We start from the raw sequence: 19743 nt of genomic DNA on the forward strand, positions 1-19743 counted from the left end.
TTGAGCGTCGGAGTGTCTTTTGCAGGTACCCACCCCCTTGTTCTCTCTTTGCCGACGTATAACTCATCCCGACGAGAAGTTTGAAGACATTCATCGACGGACGAGCTATACACCGGCCAAACTCAGCAAGAACACTCTCCATTTATGTTTATGTTCTTGAAATTATCGAATTTTACTTTATGTTGAATGATGTACTTTTGACAATCTCATTATATATGTTATGCTTGCATGTATATAATTTAGTTTGTTATGTTATTTTATTGTTTTATTTAGTTGAAAGTTCTTTAAATTAATCGGTAACTAATAAATAAAAGTTGAATAAACAAACAGCTATGAAAGAGATAAAATAATAAAAAAAATCTAAAACTTTAATTGGGAATCCGAAATAGAAACTGCCGTAAAACGGCCATCGTTTGCAACCGTTGCAAAATGGCCATCGTTTTCATATCCTGCCATGTAACTGCCGCAAAATTTGTGAACCCCCTATAGCAGCGGGTAAAAATTGCCGCAAAATTATTTTTTATTACGCAGTGGTTATTTCAGTAGTTAGTTTAAACCGCTGCTAATTATTTGTCCACAACCTATTTTTCAATGAGTATTTAACCGTCGTAATATAGCTCTAAAACCGCTGATATATGCTGATAGTGTTGTAGTGACATTAAAATCTAAACGCTGGGGCTAATAAGATTATAGTGGGTTGGTAAAACCCAATAAACTACCACAATTTCTTAGCTAAGTTGTATGAGATTAAATTCTTACTACTAAATTGCAAAAGATGATTGAATTTTACATATAATTAAGTACTATGATACCAAATTTCTTCCACGATTTACATAAAAGAAAAAGGAATAAGGTTATAACAAAAATTGGTTTAGGATAATCTATTAATATTGATATCTTTATTTTATTTGCACAAATTTTTCTATTTCCCACCACAATCAAGTATGATTTAGATTGTATCATAATATAGTATGACGAATAATAGATTCTACCAAACACTTAGACTTGTTTGGATACATTGTTTTCTATAAACCTTTTTAAATAAGATATTTTGATAAATGAAATTTTTTTTATGTTTCAATGTGGACTTATCTTTTTGAAATTTATATTTAGATACAATATTAAAATATATTATGTTAATCTTGAATATTTTCTTCATGTTAAATAAAAAATCTCTTTCTGGAAAAAAAATTATAACTTCTCAAAAAATACTCTTTTTTATAACAATTCAACTTTTAAAGACGAAACATACAAAAAAAAAATTAAAAATTATTTAACTAATTTTTTTTTTCAACGTGACATTAATGTTTTGTACAGAAAGGTCAAATTATATTTATTGGACAATAAATTAAGATATGAACATGAAATTAATACATTTTACAAAAAGGTCAAATAGTTGGGGTTGGTTAACAAATTTCCGAGAAGACAATACTACAATCAGTGTTGTCAGAAACGGACCGAACCGGCCGGTCGGACCGGAAAACAGGCGAACCGGTGCTATAACCGGTCCGAGTGAGCTTTTTAACCGGACAAGGAATCGAACCGGATTGACCCGGATTGAACCGGTCGGGTTTGATCAAAACCGGTGAACCGGCGGGTTTCATTTAACCCGGACCGGTCGAACTCTTTTTTTTTTTTGTGACCTACGCTTGAAACGACGTCGTTTCATTAAAAATTAAAAAAAAAAAAAGCTACTTCCTGAAGGTGAAACGCTCAAACCCTAGCCTCCATCGTGCATCACTCTCATTCACTCCATCCCCTGTTTCCCTTCCCACGAGAGACCACCATGAGAGCTGAGAGATAGAGAGTCTGCTTCAGCTTCAGCCACCTCGTCGCCAGCGCGGAGACCCGTTCAGCTTCAGCCAGTGCGGCACTCACCACCGCAACCACACCAGTGCACCACTCACCACCGCCAAGAAGCACATCCATCGAAGATTCAAGTCGCCTCCTCGTCGCCTACTGCATCCTGCTCGTCAGTCGTCAGTCGTCACCTCCGGTCTCCCTCTTCTCTGCTCGTCCCTCCATCCCTCCAGGGTCCAGGTATGTATTTGTAATTTTTTAATTTTTTGAAGTTATTCAGGATATTAAATTTTCAATAATTTGGTACTGATAGTTAGAATTAATTGATTATTGTAGATTGATTATGTATGTTGGTTTCTGTTTGATTTCTGTTAGAATTTAGATTGTTGAATGTTGATTGTTCACATATGTTTGATTTCTGTTTGATTTCTGTATGTTGGCAGATGAGATCATGAATACTTCCACATGTTTTTCAGTTTGATCTCTCTTGTTTGATTTCTGTATGTTGATTTATTTTTTATTTCTGTTCAGTTTGTTGATTATCCTTTGTTGTTACTTGTTAGACTGTTGATTGTTGATTATCTGTTATAGTGTTATATATGTTGGTTGCTGTTGTATATTATTCTTAGTAGTTAGTGGATTGTTGTTGTGCATTATTCTTGGATATTAGTGTTATATATGTTTGCACACATAGGACACTCGATCCTGTTTTCTTAAGCACTTGTTTGGCTAAGCCTTTGATTGCAGTCACATATAGCTTGAGTAAGGTGTCAGAGTTCATAGCTCCAATTAGGACTCTTAGACTCACAAGGGATATAAAACAAGATTGTGATTTGGTGTGTGGAAAACAGGTGACTTGGTAGTATGTCCATAAGGAACAACTTGTAGGGAGCCATACCTATTAAGATTTAGCTCATTGTTTGCTGTGTTGCTGATGAAATAGTTTCTGTGGCTATGAATGCTCATGTCAGCATGTTCTATGGGACTACAGCGGCAGGCTTGAAGTGTTTGGATCCCATCTTTTTCTTCATGAATCCTCGGCCATGTTACCACATTCACATTATGTTTATTTTCGTATTACTACTTATTTTTAGGATTTGAGACTTAATGTTTATTAAAATGTTATTGGAGATATGTTTTTTAACTGTTAATTTTTAAGTTTTTAGCTATTTTATACGTTTTATTTATGTGGGACCGGGTTAACCGGTTCAACCAGTGATCCACCGGTTGAACCAGTAACCCAGTGATCCAATGACCTGACCGGTTCGATCACCGGTTCGGTTCTGACAACTATGACTACAATAGTTAAACTGGCAACCTCATCAAAAAAAAAAAGTTAAACTGGCAATAAGAAATTTATTTATAGAAAAATGTTCTGTTTAATTGGTTTGTATTTTTATTTTTAGAATTTTGCGAAGGTAAAAACTAAAATGAAAAGTGAATATATTTTTTTATTAATATTTTTACTATTTTTTCTATTTTTTTCTTTTACAAAATTTAAAAATATAAAAATTGAAATAAAAAACATTTTAATTTTCAAAGTGAGATTAATGTTTTATACAAAACGTCAAATTATACTACTTATTGGACCTTAATTTAAAATATGAACCTGAAATTAAAACTTTTTAACAAAAGGGTCGATACTTATTGGCATTAACTTAAGATATGACCATGCATGAAATTAATGTTTTGTACAAAAGGTTCAAATACTTGCCTAACGAACATTACTTGTTAAGGAAGCAAAAGAAATTTTATTGAAAATTTAAGTTTTAATATTTTCAATACGCGTATAATGTATTAATTATATTAAAAATTTAAAAGTTACTATTATTTTTAATCTGTTTAACAAGTTTTTGTTTTTGTTTTCATATAATATATATGAATAAAAAACATGACTAAAAATGTTTAAATTTAAATCAATCTAAATAAAATTGCTCATTTAATTCATACATATAATATCCATATTTTAAGAACTCAAATAATCATTTCTTTTTTAAAGTTAGGAACGAGATTTAAACTTCCGTTCTCTATTTGAATATGAAGAGACTATATCATTTAAATTAGAATTCGTTGGCACTCAAATAGTCATTTTGAAATGTAAAAAATTTAAATAAATCATGTTTATGCAAAGTTGATGACTACAGGAAAAATTTATTGAACAATCTTTTTGCAATGAATTCATATGTAGTTCATGTTCATGATAAATCATTTTTGCATAAAAAATGTTAAAAAATAGTTTTTTGGTATAATAATATTGAGAATCTATCCGTATTAGAACAAAAATAATTGATAATTTATCTATATTTGGTAGAAAAAAATCAAATATAATTTTACTAAAATAGATAGATAAATTTTTCACATATCTTGTACCAATTCCGCTATGTGTATACATTTATTTAAACGCTATTTTAATTAGTATTTTGTTAAAATCAACACGGGCTCTCATGATATTTTTTGATAAAAAAAATTAACTACATAATTAATTAAAATAATCATATTAGATATATACACAAAATTAACCACATAAAATAAATAAATAAATAATTTTTATTTTATATTCATAAAATATTCACTAAACAAAAATGACATGTAAATAAGATAAAAATGTGTGAAAATTAACATATTATATGTAAAAATTTAAAAATTTTAATAATAAAATAATAATTTTATATCATATTATGTTATTTGAATTGGATTGGATCAATTTTAATAAGTTAATAGTGTAGTTTTGATCGATTTTTAATTTATATTAGATTAGAGAAACGTTTTTATTTGGTTTGTTTTGAATTCAAACACCCTAAAATTACATAGAGTCATATCTATTATTGTTAGAGCCATCCTACTAGGAAATCAACTTTCTATCGATCAACATTGTTACCAATTTTAGCCCTTTTAAGAAATTATTTTTTTTTTATATCATTCTCAATTATTTCTCTTTCTTCCTTTAAATACCACTCTTAACACCACTACAACTTCATTTAATTTTAAATTCTAAATACATCCTAAATCCTAACTCTAAATCTTCAAATTTTTTTAGTACATTGCCGCAAGTTACCCACAGATTGACAGTCAATAATAAGCCCAAACATCGAAAAGTTTGGATCGGAGCAATCAAATTTACGATGGTATACATAGGGATGTCAATGGGGCGGGGCGGGGGCGGGGGATGCCTCCCTGCTCCCCATCCCCGCCCCCAGAATTAATCCCCATCCCCGCCCCGATCCCCGCCGTGGAAGATAATTGTCCCCATCCCCATTCTTCGCGGGGCCCCATTCCCCATCCCCTTATGTTTAACATTCATATGAAAATTATAGTAAAAAATATAAAAAAAATAAAAAACAAACTAGAAAATACTATTACAAACACACAAACATATCTTATCCAATATTATAAGTCCACAAATACAACATAGTAAATTATAGTCCATAAAATAAAATCTTAAAATACAATTTCCATTCTAAAAAAAAAACAATAAGATATAATCTTTAACATCAAGTGGAAATTGGAGAGAGTTGGGGCTGTGGGAGAGAACAGCGTATGGTACTGTGGGAGTTTTGGAGTTTGAACAAAGTGGAGATAGAAGAGAGTTGGAACTGGGAATAGAAAGTAGATGGCGCAGTAAACAACATAGTGAGTAGGGAAGACTGAATAATAGGGTTAGGATTTTTTAATTGGTGAAATTACTAAAAAACCCTATGTTAGAAATAAAGTAAGGTTATTTAAAAATTTTCAAACATTCGGGGAATTATCGGGGATAGGGCGGGGATCCCCGCTCGGGTCCCCGCACTTGTCTCGGGGAAATTTTGCTCCCCATCCCCATCCCCACAGGAAAAATTTCCCACCATTGGAGCCCCATTCGGGGCGATCCCCGCGGAGATCCCGCCTCCTGGGGATTTTTGACACCCCTAGGTATACACTTAAATTACTTTTTATTTTTAATTAATTTATTACTGTTACTCATAGTCAAGGTGGCAGAAAATACTGACAAATGAATTATTTTTTAATTTTGAAATTTCAATTACAAATGACTAGAATTGGTAACACGTTTACATTATTTTCTAACTACTAATTAATTTATTAATGTTTACAGCGTCAATAAATTGAATTAATAAAAAATTCAAAAAATTTATATTCTTAACTCCTAAATCTTAAATTTTAAAACTTAATTCTCCAAAACGTGACAGTTAAAAATTAATTTTCACACAAAAACAATTAGCTAATATTGACTAATAAACCATTAATTTTCGATTTTCTTGTTATAAACTTTTTCTTTAGCTATTAGTCTTCAGATATCGGATAATTAATACTACTAGTATATATATACTTGTGTTCTGCATAGAATAATATATAAAATATATAAAATATTTTTTTGAATATTTTAATTAAAAATATACATAGTATTTTTTGTTATAAAAATTTTATAAAATTAATTAAATTTAAAGTTTAATTATTTTAATATTAAAAATAATAAAATTAATGAATAATAATTTTATTTGTTTTTAAAAGATAACAATAACTCCTTAATAGAAATACATAGTTTGTAATTAAATTAAATATTTACATTAGAGTCCTATCTTTTTAAAGATTTTTTATTAAATAATATTAATAATTAAATTTGTAGATATTTTTTTATGATTCATGAATAAAATTTTCAAACTCTAATTAATTTGAATAAGTACAATCTAACCTAATGAAATAAAATTTGTCTTTGAATGACCTAACAAACAAACTATTATGAAAAATTGTTTTTGTTAAAATATACCTAGAACTATTTTATATTTTAGTATCATATTTATTCTTGGAATTAGAATAATATGATCGATGTTGTTACCTGTTGAAATTTACCAATATATTTTGTCTACTCTTGAGTTGAAGTAGTTGTATTTATACATAAAAAAGTTTTATATTTTTTTTGTTCGTTTTAACACCTATCAATTAACTGCTAAATATAAGATTAATACACAATATCTTGTCACAACGAATTTTACTAAAAAAAGATAAGATACAATTTATACTTACCCATTATGCATAAGCATTATTGTATATAATTACTCGTGATCTCTATAAAAAGGGAGGTATGTCAAAAAGATAACGAAGAAAACACACAACACCCTTCGTTGATATTATTTGATCACTCAATCCCCCAAATTAGAAATAAGATTAAACACGTAAAAATATAATTTAAATATTGAGATGACTTAACATGTGAAAAATTATGATAAATAAATTTATATGTGATAAAAATAATAAAATTTATAATAAAAAATTATAAAAACTTAACTCAATAAGAATAAAATACAAAAAATAAAAGAGATAGAGTACAATAATGAATAACAATATTTTATAGTTTAAAAAAAATTAAAGAGTAGACATACTACATCATAGAAAAAAAGTTATTATCGAATGAAAGAGAAATTAGTAAAAAAATGAGTTATATATATATATATATTTTATAGAAATAGATAAAATAAAAAATAAATGAATAAAATTTTATTTTTATAAAAAATTAAAAAATATTAATAGAACTATTAAAATAAAAAAAGAAATATAAAAAATGTCTAAAAATCTAAAATTTAAAATAAAAATATTTAAGATTAAGGAAGGAAATAATAAAAATTTTTTTTGATAAATAACGATTCAAACATTAACATAAAAATAAATTAAATCAAATAACATATATTTAAACTAATTAAATTAAATAATTGATATGATAAATTAATTATAATTAGTTGACTCAAGAAAGTAAGTTAAATAAAAAAAATCTTTTAAATATGTCATGTAAAAATTATAATATTTTTAAAAAGTATTAATCAAAATATATAAAACCAAAAAATTAACACAAATTAAAATAAAATCAATTCAATTAAATAAAATAATTAATATAATTAATTGGTTATATTTAATATAGTCAAATAAAATATTAAATCATTTGAAATTTATCTCAATCAAATTACATATTAATTCAGACACTTTTCAAAATATAATTAATTAAAATATATAAGAGAAAAATTTAATATAAATTAAAACAAAATTAATATATTTATTCCAGTCAAATCAAATAATTAATATAATCGATTAGTTATAATTAATATGGTCAAATAAAATATTAAATAATTTGATTTGTATTTCAATCAAATTAAATAACTGATTAATTAATTAACATATTTAAATTAATCAAATAAAATAAAAAATACTTTAAAAATATACCATGTCAACGGTACTATTAATTGAAGAAATTTAATTTTAATAATATATAATAAATAGATATCAAGACTTCTAATCATATATTAAAAATATAGATTTTGCAATTATTATATTTCCTTTTTTAAATATATTAATTTTTTAATAAACCTAAACTGTAAAAAAGACACTTATTTTTATAAGAAGAGAGTATTAAATTACTTTCTTATATTGGTTATATCAACGCTAAAATATTACATGATTGAAATTTGCTTACTCCAACCCCCTTATATAAACATGACCATATTACAAAGAAAAATGCAACAAACCACGATAAAACTCAAATGCGTTTTATTATATCCTTATATCCATCCATATATAGCTACCAGTCAGATGTTTTCTTTTCCTTTTTTTTTTTTTCTTATTCGTCTTTAAATCCTATGAAATATTTTAGAGTGGAGATAAATTTCAATCAGTGAATAAAATATCAAATAAAATAGAAATTGTTTTTCTCAAATTATTTGGTATTTTATTGATGTGATTAAAATTTATATTTCAAGAGTTTAAATCAAATTATATTTAATATTAAATAAGATAAAAATTATTTTCTCAAATTATCTGATACTTTATAGATTTGACTAAAATTGATATGTTAAGACTTTGAATCAAATTATATGCAATATATAACAGCAGAGATGAATTTTAATCAGTTAATAAAGTATTAAATAAAATAAAATTATTTTTCTTATATTATTTGATATTTTATTAACATGATTAAAATTTATGTTTCAGAAGTTAAATCATATGCAGTATGTAATAGCGAAAATAAATTTTGATTAGTCAATAAAATAAGTACAAAAAATAATAGGACATGAATTTTTTTTTATCAAATTATTTGGTATTTTATTAATTTGTTTAAAATTTATATTTTATGAATTCGAATCAAATCATATTAGAATTCTTCCATTATAACTTAAATTTCATTCTGTTTTAGGAGTGTGAATTAGGTATTTGATATAATTTCTTCTTGAAAGTAAGTATCTAATATATATTCACAGTAAATATTAGTTGAAAAACAAAGTTCATTATATTTTGGACAAAGTTGTGAAGCGGTTTGATTATATATATATATATATATATATATATATATATATATATATATATATATATATATATATATATATATATATATATATATTGTTTAGACTATTTGCAGAAGTTTTAAGCTGAGTAGTTGATGAAAATTCAAAATCCCGTCTTCGTCGAAAACCAAACTAGAAGGACAATCTACAACAAAGATACTCAATGTTTAAGTCAATAAGTATCTTTTGTTACTATGATTCTAAATGTACTTACCTCATTTTGTTACCTTCCTTTCATAGTGATAAAGACAATACTTTTTGCTTTTCTAGTCATTTTCCTAACTTAATACTTTGATCTTATAACATCTTCATTAACTAATACTTTTATTGCTTCAGATACGCTATTTGTAAAGGTTTCAATAAGATTTTTTTTTGGTTGTAATATATCTGTCTCAAAAACTCTTTTCCTATAAACATTGAGCCCTAATTCAAAAGGTCAATGATTTAAAAGTATTTTTCAATGGTCAAAGACGAAAATGTCCGTGAGACAAAAAGTCAGGAACCTATTTATCCTTTTTTCTGTGCATAATTATTACACCTCGTTTTTTGAACTACTTTACTTAAAAAATCTCTCTCTCTCTCCTTCCTCTTTTCATCTTCTAACTCTACTCATCGCATCCTCATCAATCTAGTTTCTGTAACTCTCTTTTTTCTATTTTTTTTGGTTTTTCATTTTTCGCACTTGAAGATGTATTTGTTTGCATTCATTTTTCTCTACTTCTTTTATAATTTTCTGTGCCAGCTTCTTGATGCGGAATTTTACAACCACACTAACTAACCGACAAGTGCACCGGGTCATACCAAGTAATACCTTACGTGAGTAAGGGTCGATCCCACGAGGATTGATGGATTAAGCAACAATAGCGTTTGATAGGATTAGTTAGGCAAGCAAAAAAGGGTTTTGAGATATTCAAAAAGCATCAAACAGTACTTTAAGAATTTCAGAAAGCAAGCAGCAATGAGTTGGGAATAAAATATTTGAGAAAGCAGTTAAGGTTTCAGAGTTATCTAATTTTCGGATTAACTTTTATTACTAATTAATTTAATCATGCAAGATTTAATTTCATGGCAAACTATATGTGACTAGACCCTAATTCCTTAGACCTTCCTAGTCTCCTCTAAAATTCATCAACTGCCAATTCCTTGGTCAATTAATTCCAATTAGAATGTGAAGTTCAATTTCTATTTTATATGCCAAAAGAATCCTAATTATCCACAAATAAGGGGATTATATGTCACGTATCCCGTTAAATACAAACAATAAAAAATTCAGTATAATATGTTTTCAAGCTGTTGTTTAAGTAAAGAGCTTTTCCAAGTTTTACAAGAACTCAATTAGAACATGGGTCATACTTCCGTTCCACCCATATTCATAAAATAAAGAATGAAAACAATTATTGAAATATAAATCAAGACATGAATTAAATTAAAAAGATCAAACGAATCAATCTATGAAAATAGACAGAGCTCCTAACCTTAACAATAGAGGATTAGTTGCTCATGGTTCAGAGAAGAAAAATAAGGGTTCAGGTAACAAAATATACTGTGTCTAAAATATACAGAGTTCTTATTTATAACTAATCCTAATAAATTTAAAATCTAATTATCTAAAAATTAAAAATAATATCTTTTCCTAAAAGATAAGATTTGAATTTAAATCAGAATTAACTAACTACTCCGCGTCTTGTAATGTGGAGACCACTTGGCTTTCACTGGATCCACGCCTAAGTTGGGTGCTAAAATGGGGCCCAGAAATCACCCCTCAGCGTTTTCTGCGTTTCTGCACGTGGCGCATGTCACGCGTACGCATCAGTCACGCGTACGCGTCGATGGTCTTCTTCGCAAGTCACGCGGACGCGTCGGTCACGCGGACGCGTCGTTGAGCAAATCCTCAAATTACGCGTACGCGTCAGTCACGCGTACGCGTCGCCATGGATACTTCCAAATCACGCGCACGCGTGCGCGTCGCTCCTCGCAGCCATCTCCTTTGATTCTTGTGTTGCAGAAATTCCGTCAAATTACGCCAAATGCTACCTAAAATAAATAAAATTGCCCAAAACTCAAAATAGCATCCATAGTGGCTAAAATATAATTAATTCTTAACTAAACTCAACAATTTAAGTGCAAATTCACTAGGAAAAGATAGACAAGATGCTCACGTATCACAACACCAAACTTTTACTGTTGCTTGTCCTCAAGCAACCAAAACTAACATAAGCTTAGGATGTGAATTTGCATCAGAATGAGAATTCGATTAAGCTCATGTCTCTTTTTATAGTGGGGTTTATAATTGTAATCCTGAATAGTTTTGGCATCTCACTCTCTTTTGAATCAGAAGGATGTCATTGTCATTCGGAATTAGAATCCGGATAATATTATGAATTCTCTGATCTTTATATTTCAGTTTAATCCTTGAACACAACAAAATTGACTTTAATTTATTTTTTTTTGTGCTTTACACCTTGAGCCTAGCCGTGACTTTAAATGTTTTGTCTCAAGAGTTACTTGACACAGAAACATGACAAGCACTTAACTGGGGAACTCTCTTTGAGTTCTGATTTTTCTTTCAGTTACTCCCAAACAGTGGTGCTCAAAGCCTTTGGCATACTCTGTTAAACGCACTTGGTCTCGACTCTAAGTATTCTGTCTCAAAGATTATTTGACACAATCACACCACAAGCATATGACTAGGGAAACAACTCTTTGAGCTTTTAATCATGTCTGACTTCCCTAGTCATTGATGCTCAGAGCCTTGGACCTTGCTTTTGTTTATTGATTATTATTTATTATTATTATTTTTTTACTTTTGCTGTTTCTTTTGCTTCAAGGAATAAATTTTTGTTTATTTCAGAGAAGTCATAATAATTCTCTAAATTCCTGTTCCTTATACATCAACATCCCTTGATTCAAATTCAAATATGCACTGTTCATATCATGCATTCAAAAATCACAGAAAATACCACCACATTTAAGTAAATAAGACTATTCTTAAAATTAAACTCAATTTCTCATGCAATACATCACTTCTTTTTCTTTTCTTTTTTAGATTCAAGTTCAGTGAGTGGCACATGAAACATCTTTTCAGTATTAAAGCATTTAAAAAAAACTAAACTAGTCCTAAGATTCTAACTAATAAAGGATCATGCAACAAACAAGGCAAAATAGTAGAAAACCGGAACATAACATGGAAAAAGAGGGGAGGAATAGAAAATGAAAGGAACTCAACCACCTTAGTTATCCTAGCGGTCGCTTTATTCTTCAGGTTGTGCTCCTTAGTGAAGATGATTCGCCTCCCTTTTGTGCCAGAAAACCAATAAGCGCAGCGTCCAACAACACCAAACTTAAAGATTTGCTTGTCTTCAAGCAAAGAAGAACTGAAAATAGAAGAGACAAATATTAAGAGGAGAGAAAATAGAATGAGAAAAGAATAAGAGAGAATTAGGATTGGGAGAGAGAGATAGAAAACTGGGCGGCGCAAGCGACGCGTACGCGTACGGCACGCGTACGCGTGGGTCGCGAATTTTTCATAATGACGCGTAAGTGTCAGGCACGCGTCCGCGTGCCCTGGGTTTTGTGCGATTCGCGTGAAGCCAGCTGCGCACCCGCGTGATTTTCTGTTCGCATGGCTTGAGGGCCAAATTTTTCATACGACGCGTTCGCGTAATGCACGCGCTCGCGCGGATGGTCATATGTGCAGCAGACGCGAACGCGTCAGTCACGCGTCCGCGTGCTATAGCTTATGCTTTTAGCACACTTCCTACCCCAAGCCACCACAACTCTCTGCCCAAACACTCTTTTACGTCAAATTTGCAGGTCACGCGTTCGCGTCGGGGATGCGCATGCGTGAATGGCGAAAATCACAAACAGCACGAACGCGTGGGGTACGCGAACGCGTGGAATCGTTTGTGCGAAAGGCTCCATTCCTGCGCCACTCCCGCGCATCTCTCTGTTAAATGTTATTTTTCACGCACATGCATATGACGCGTACGCGTCATGTGCTCATTTTCTCTTTTTTTTTTTAATTATCCGGTTCCTATTCTAAAATAGCTGCATGATCAGAAAATTAGTAAGAACTCAATAAAATAAATGAGAAAACTACTACTACGAAAAATAAAAATAGCTAAGGATACGAAATTATCGGGTTGCCTCCCGACAAGCGCTTCTTTATCGTCACTAGCTTGACGGTTAGCTCCTCTAAGGAGGAGGATCATAGGGGCTCAGCTCTTCACCCCTTACTTTGAACTTCTTTCATGTGTCTCCATAACGCAGCTTAATATGCTCCAGAGAGAGGATTCTGATTACTGTTGGTGGGCGGAAATTGTGATCACTACAACTTCGCACCCCTGACCAGCAAGTTCACTGGGTCGTCCAAGTAATAAACCTTACGCGAGTAAGGGTCGATCCCACGGAGATTGTTGGTATGAAGCAAGCTATGGTCACCTTGTAAATCTTAGTCAGGCAGACTCAAATGGGTATAGATGATGAATAAAACATAAAGATAAAGATAGAGATACTTATGTATTCCATTGGTAGGAATTTCAGATAAGCGTATGAAGATGCTTGGTCCCTTCCGTCTCTCTGCTTTCCTACCGTCTTCATCCAATCCTTCTTACTCCTTTCCATGGCAAGCTTATGCAAGGGTTTCACCGTTGTCAGTGGCTACCTCCCATCCTCTCAGTGGAAATGTTCAACGCACCCTGTCACGGCACGGCTATCCATCTGTCGGTTCTCGATCAGGCCGGAATAGAATCCAGTGATTCTTTTGTGTCTGTCACTAACGCCCCGCCCTCAGGAGTTTGAAGCACGTCACAGTCATTCAATCATTGAATCCTACTCAAAATACCACAGACAAGGTTAGACCTTCCGGATTTTCTTGAATGCCGCCATCAGTTCTTGCTTATACCACGAAGACTCTGATCTCACGGAATGGCTGGCTCGGTTGTCAGGCGATCAACCATGCATCGTGTATCAGGAATCCAAGAGATATTCACCCAATCTAAGGTAGAACGGAGGTGGTTGTCAGTCACATGTTCATAGGTGAGAATGATGATGAGTGTCACGGCTCATCACATTCATCAAGTTGAAGAACAAGTGATATCTTGGAACAAGAACAAGCGAAATTGAATAGAAGAACAATAGTAATTGCATTAATACTCGAGGTACAGCAGAGCTCCACACCTTAATCTATGGTGTGTAGAAACTCCACCGTTGAAAATACATAAGAACAAGGTCTAGGCATGGCCGTGAGGCCAGCCTCCCAAAGTGATCAAAAGATCTGAAGATCAAAAGACTCCAAAGATCAGAAGATGAAAATACAATAGTAAAAGGTCCTACTTATAGGGAACTAGTAGCCTAAGGATTACAAGGATGAGTAAATGACATAAAAATCCACTTCCGGGCCCACTTGGTGTGTGCTTGGGCTGAGCAATGAAGCATTTTTCGTGTAGAGACTCTTCTTGGAGTTAAACGCCAGCTTTGGTGCCAGTTTGGGCGTTTAACTCCCATTCTTGTGCCAGTTCCGGCGTTTAACGCTGGGAATTCTGAGGGTGACTTTGAACGCCGGTTTGGGCCATCAAATCTTGGGAAAAGTATGGATTATCATATATTGCTGGAAAGCCCAGGATGTCTACTTTCCAACGCCGTTGAGAGCGCGCCAATTGGGCTTCTGTAGCTCCAGAAAATCCACTTCGAGTGCAGGGAGGTCAGAATCCAACAGCATCTGCAGTCCTTTTCAGTCTCTGAATCAGATTTTTGCTCAGGTCCCTCAATTTCAGCCAGAAAATACCTGAAATCACAGAAAAACACACAAACTCATAGTAAAGTCCAGAAAAGTGAATTTTAACTAAAAACTAATAAAAATATACTAAAAACTAAACCAAATATACTAAAAACATACTAAAAACAATGCCAAAAAGCGTACAAATTATTCGCTCATCACAACACCAAACTTAAATTGTTGCTTGTCCTCAAGCAACTGAAAATCAAATAAGATAAAAAGAAGAGAATATACTATAGACTCCAAATTATCAATGAAACTTAGCTCCAAATTAGATGAGCGGGACTAGTAGCTTTTTGCCTCCGAACAGTTTTGGCATCTCACTTTATCCTTTGAAATTCAGAATGATTGGCTTCTTTAGGAACTCAGAATCCAGATAGTGTTATTGATTCTCCTAGTTAAGTATGATGATTCTTGAACACAGCTACTTATTGAGTCTTGGCCGTGGCCCAAAGCACTCTGTCTTCCAGTATTACCACCGGATACATACATGCCACAAATACATAATTGGGTGAACCTTTTCAGATTGTGACTCAGCTTTGCTAAAGTCCCCAATTAGAGGTGTCCAGGGTTCTTAAGCACACTCTTTTTGCCTTGGATCACAACTTTATTTCTTTCTTTTTCTTTTCTTTTTCTTTCTCCCCTTTTTTTTTCTTTTTTCGTTTTTCTCCTTTTTTTTATATTCACTGCTTTTTCTTGCTTCAAGAATCATTTTTATGATTTTTCAGATCCTCAGTAACATGTCTCCTTTTTCATCATTCTTTCAAGAGCCAACATTCATGAACTACAAATTCAAAAGACATATGCACTGTTCAAGCATACATTCAGAAAACAAAAAGTATTGCCACCACATCAAACTAATTAAGCTAGTTTTAAAGATAAATTCGAAATCCTGTACTTCTTGTTCTTTTGTGATTAAAAACAGTTTTCATTTAAGAAAGGTGATGGATTCATAGGACATTCATAACTTTAAGGCATAGACACTAGGACACTAATGATCATAAGACACAAACATGGTCAAACATAAGCATAAAAATTCGAAAAACAAGAAAATAAAGAACAACGAGATTAAAGAACGGGTCCACCTCAGTGATGACGGCTTGTTCTTCCTCTTGAAGGTCTTATGGAGTGCTTGAGTTCCTCAATGTCTCTTCCTTGTCTTTGTTGCTCCTCTCTCATGATTCTTTGATCTTCTCTAATTTCATGGAGGAGGATGGAATGTTCTTGGTGCTCCACCCTTAGTTGTCCCATGTTGGAACTCAATTCTCCTAGGGAGGTGTTTAGTTGCTCCCAATAGTTTTGTGGAGGAAAGTGCATCCCTTGAGGTATCTCAGGGATTTCATGATGAAAGGGGTCTCTTGTTTGCTCCATCCTTTTCTTAGTGATGGGCTTGTCCTCATCAATGAGGATGTCTCCCTCTATGTCAACTCCAACTGAATAACAGAGGTGACAAATGAGATGAGGAAAGGCTAACCTTGCCAAGGTAGAGGACTTGTCCGCCACCTTATAGAGTTCGTGAGCTATAACCTCATGAACTTCCACTTCTTCTCCAATCATGATGCTATGAATCATGATGGCCCGGTCTAGAGTCACTTCGGACCGGTTGCTAGTGGGAATGATTGAGCGTTGGATAAACTCCAACCATCCTCTAGCTATGGGCTTGAGGTCATGCCTTCTCAATTGAACCGGCTTCCCTCTTGAATCTCTCTTCCATTGGGCGCCCTCTTCACAAATGTCAGTGAGGACTTGGTCCAAACTTTGATCAAAGTTGACCCTTTTTGAGTTTGAAAGGGATCTCGGGGATCACCTTCTTCAAGGCCACAACTTCATAGAAGTGGTCTTGATGCACCCTTGAGATGAATCTCTCCATCTCCCATGACTCGGAGGTGGAAGCTTTTGCCTTCCCTTTCCTCTTTCTAGAGGTTTCTCCGGCCTTGGATGCCATAAATAGTTATGGAAAAACAAAAAGCAATGCTTTTACCACACCAAACTTAAAAGGTTTGCTCGTCCTCGAGCAAAAGAAGAAAGAAGAGAGTAGAAAAAGAAGAAAATGGAGGAGATGGAGATGGCTTTGTGTTTCGGCCAAAGGGGAAAGAAGTAGTGTTTAGGGTGTGTGAAAATGAAGGAGTGAAGAAGGGTTTATATAGGAGAGGGGGGCTCATGGTTCGGTCATGTATGGGTGGGTTTTGTGGAGGATGGATGTGAGTGGTGAAGAGAAGATGGGATTTGATAGGTGAAAGGTTTTTGGGGAAGAGGTGTTGAGGTGATTGGTGAATGGGTAAAGAAGAGAGAGGGTGGTGGGGTTGGTGGGGATCCTGTGGGGTCCACAGATCCTGAGGTGTCAAGGAAAAGTCATCCCTGCACCAAATGGCATGAAAAAATGCGTTTTGAGCCAATTCTGGCGTTAAACGCCGGGCTGGTGCCCATTTCTGGCGTTTAACGCCAGGTTCTTGCCCTTTCCTGGCGTTTAACGCCAGTCTGGTGCCCCTTTCTGGCGTTAAACGCACAGAATGGTGCCAGACTGGGCGTTAAACGCCCATCTGCTAGCCTTACTGGCGTTTAAATGCCAGTAGGTTCTTCCTCCAGGGTGTGCTATTTTTCTTCCTGTTTTTCATTCTGTTTTTGCTTTTTCAATTGATTTTGTGACTTCTCATGATCATCAACCTACAGAAAACATAAAATAACAAAGGAAAATAGATAAAATATGACATTGGGTTGCCTCCCAACAAGCGCTTCTTTAATGTCAGTAGCTTGACAGAGGGCTCTCATGGAGCCTCACATTTTCTTAGAGCAATGTTGGAACCTCCCAACACCAAACTTAGAGTTTGAATGTGGGGGTTCAACACCAAACTTAGAGTTTGGTTGTGGCCTCCCAACACCAAACTTAGAGTTTGACTGTGGGGGCTCTGTTTGACTCTGATTTGAGAGAAGCTCTTCATGCTTCCTCTCCATGGTGACAGAGGGATATCCTTGAGCCTTAAACACAAAGGATTCTTTATTCACTTGAATGATCAGTTCACCTCCATCAACATCAATCACAGCCTTTGCTGTGGCTAGGAAGGGTCTGCCAAGGATGATGGATTCATCCATGCACTTCCCAGTCTCTAGGACTATGAAATCAGCAGGGATGTAATGGTCTTCAATCTTCACCAAAACATCCTCTACAAGTCCATAAGCTTGTTTTCTTGAATTGTCTGCCATCTCTAGTGAGATTCTTGCAGCTTGCACCTCAAAGATCCCTAGCTTCTCTATTACAGAGAGAGGCATGAGGTTTACACTTGACCCTAAGTCACACAGAGCCTTCTTGAAGGTCATGGTGCCTATGGTACAAGGTATGGAGAACTTCCCAGGGTCCTGCCTCTTTTGAGGTAATTTCTGCCTAGACAAGTCATCCAATTCTTTGGTGAGCAAAGGGGGTTCATCCTCCCAAGTCTCATTTCCAAATAACTTGTCATTTAGCTTCATGATTGCTCCAAGGTATTTAGCAACTTGCTCTTCAGTGACATACTCATCCTCTTCAGAGGAAGAATACTCATCAGAGCTCATGAATGGCAGAAGTAAGTTCAGTGGAATCTCTATGGTCTCATTTTGAGCCTCAGATTCCCATGGTTCCTCATTGGGAAACTCAGTGGAGGCTAGTGCATGCCCATTGAGGTCTTCCTCAGTGGCGTTCACTTCCTCTCCTTCCTCTCCAAATTCGGCCATGTTGATGGCCTTGCACTCTCCTTTTGGATTTTCTTCTGTATTGCTTGGGAGAGTACTAGGAGGGAGTTCAGTAACTTTCTTGCTCAGCTGTCCCACTTGTGCCTCCAAATTCCTAATGGAGGACCTTGTTTCAGTCATGAAACTTTGAGTGGTTTTGATTAGATCAGAGACCATGGTTGCTAAGTCAGAGGGGTTCTGCTTAGATTTCTCTGTCTGTTGCTGAGAAGATGATGGAAAAGGCTTGCTATTGCTAAACCTGTTTCTTCCACCATTATTGTTGTTGAAACCTTGTTGAGGTCTCTGTTGATCCTTCCATGAGAAATTTGGATGATTTCTCCATGAAGAATTATAGGTGTTTCCATAGGGTTCTCCTAGGTAATTCACCTCTTCCATTGAAGGGTTCTCAGGATCATAAGCTTCTTCTTTAGATGAAGCATCCTTAGTACTGCTTGGTGCATTTTGCATTCCAGACAGACTTTGAGAAATCAAATTGACTTGTTGAGTCAATATCTTGTTCTGAGCCAGAATGGCATTCAGAGTATCAATCTCAAGAACTCCTTTCTTCTGATTTGTCCCATTGTTCACAGGATTCCTTTCAGAAGTGTACATGAATTGGTTATTTGCAACCAATTCAATTAGTTCTTGAGCTTCTGTAGGCGTCTTCTTCAGATGAAGAGATCCTCCAGCAGAGCTATCCAAAGACATCTTGGATAGTTCAGAGAGACCATCATAGAAAATACCTATGATGCTCCATTCAGAAAGCATGTCAGAAGGACATTTTCTGATCAATTGTTTGCATCTTTCCCAAGCTTCATAGAGGGATTCTCCATCCTTCTGTCTGAAGGTTTGGACTTCCACTCTAAGCTTACTCAATTTTTGAGGTGGAAAGAACTTTGCCAAGAAGGCATTGACTAGCTTTTCCCATGAGTCCAGGCTTTCTTTAGGTTGTGAGTCCAACCATGTCCTAGCCCTGTCTCTTACAGCAAAAGGGAATAGCATAAGTCTGTAGACCTCAGGGTCAACCCCATTAGTCTTGACAGTGTCACAGATTTGCAAGAATTCAGCTAAGAACTGATGAGGATCTTCCAATGGAAGTCCATGGAACTTGCAATTCTGTTGCATTAGAGAAACTAATTGAGG

General features: G+C 33.7%; 1 non-coding gene across 1 annotated transcript; it reads left to right on the forward strand.

The window, feature by feature from the left end:
* Positions 1-19362: 19362 nt before the first annotated feature.
* Positions 19363-19470, forward strand: LOC130953992 (small nucleolar RNA R71). Its single transcript, XR_009076151.1, has one exon. It is a non-coding gene; the product is annotated as a small nucleolar RNA R71 (small nucleolar RNA).
* The last annotated feature ends 273 nt before the right edge of the window (positions 19471-19743 follow it).

Source organism: Arachis stenosperma, chromosome 9 (genome assembly GCF_014773155.1).
Source record: "Arachis stenosperma cultivar V10309 chromosome 9, arast.V10309.gnm1.PFL2, whole genome shotgun sequence".
NCBI classification, from domain to species: Eukaryota; Viridiplantae; Streptophyta; class Magnoliopsida; order Fabales; family Fabaceae; genus Arachis; species Arachis stenosperma.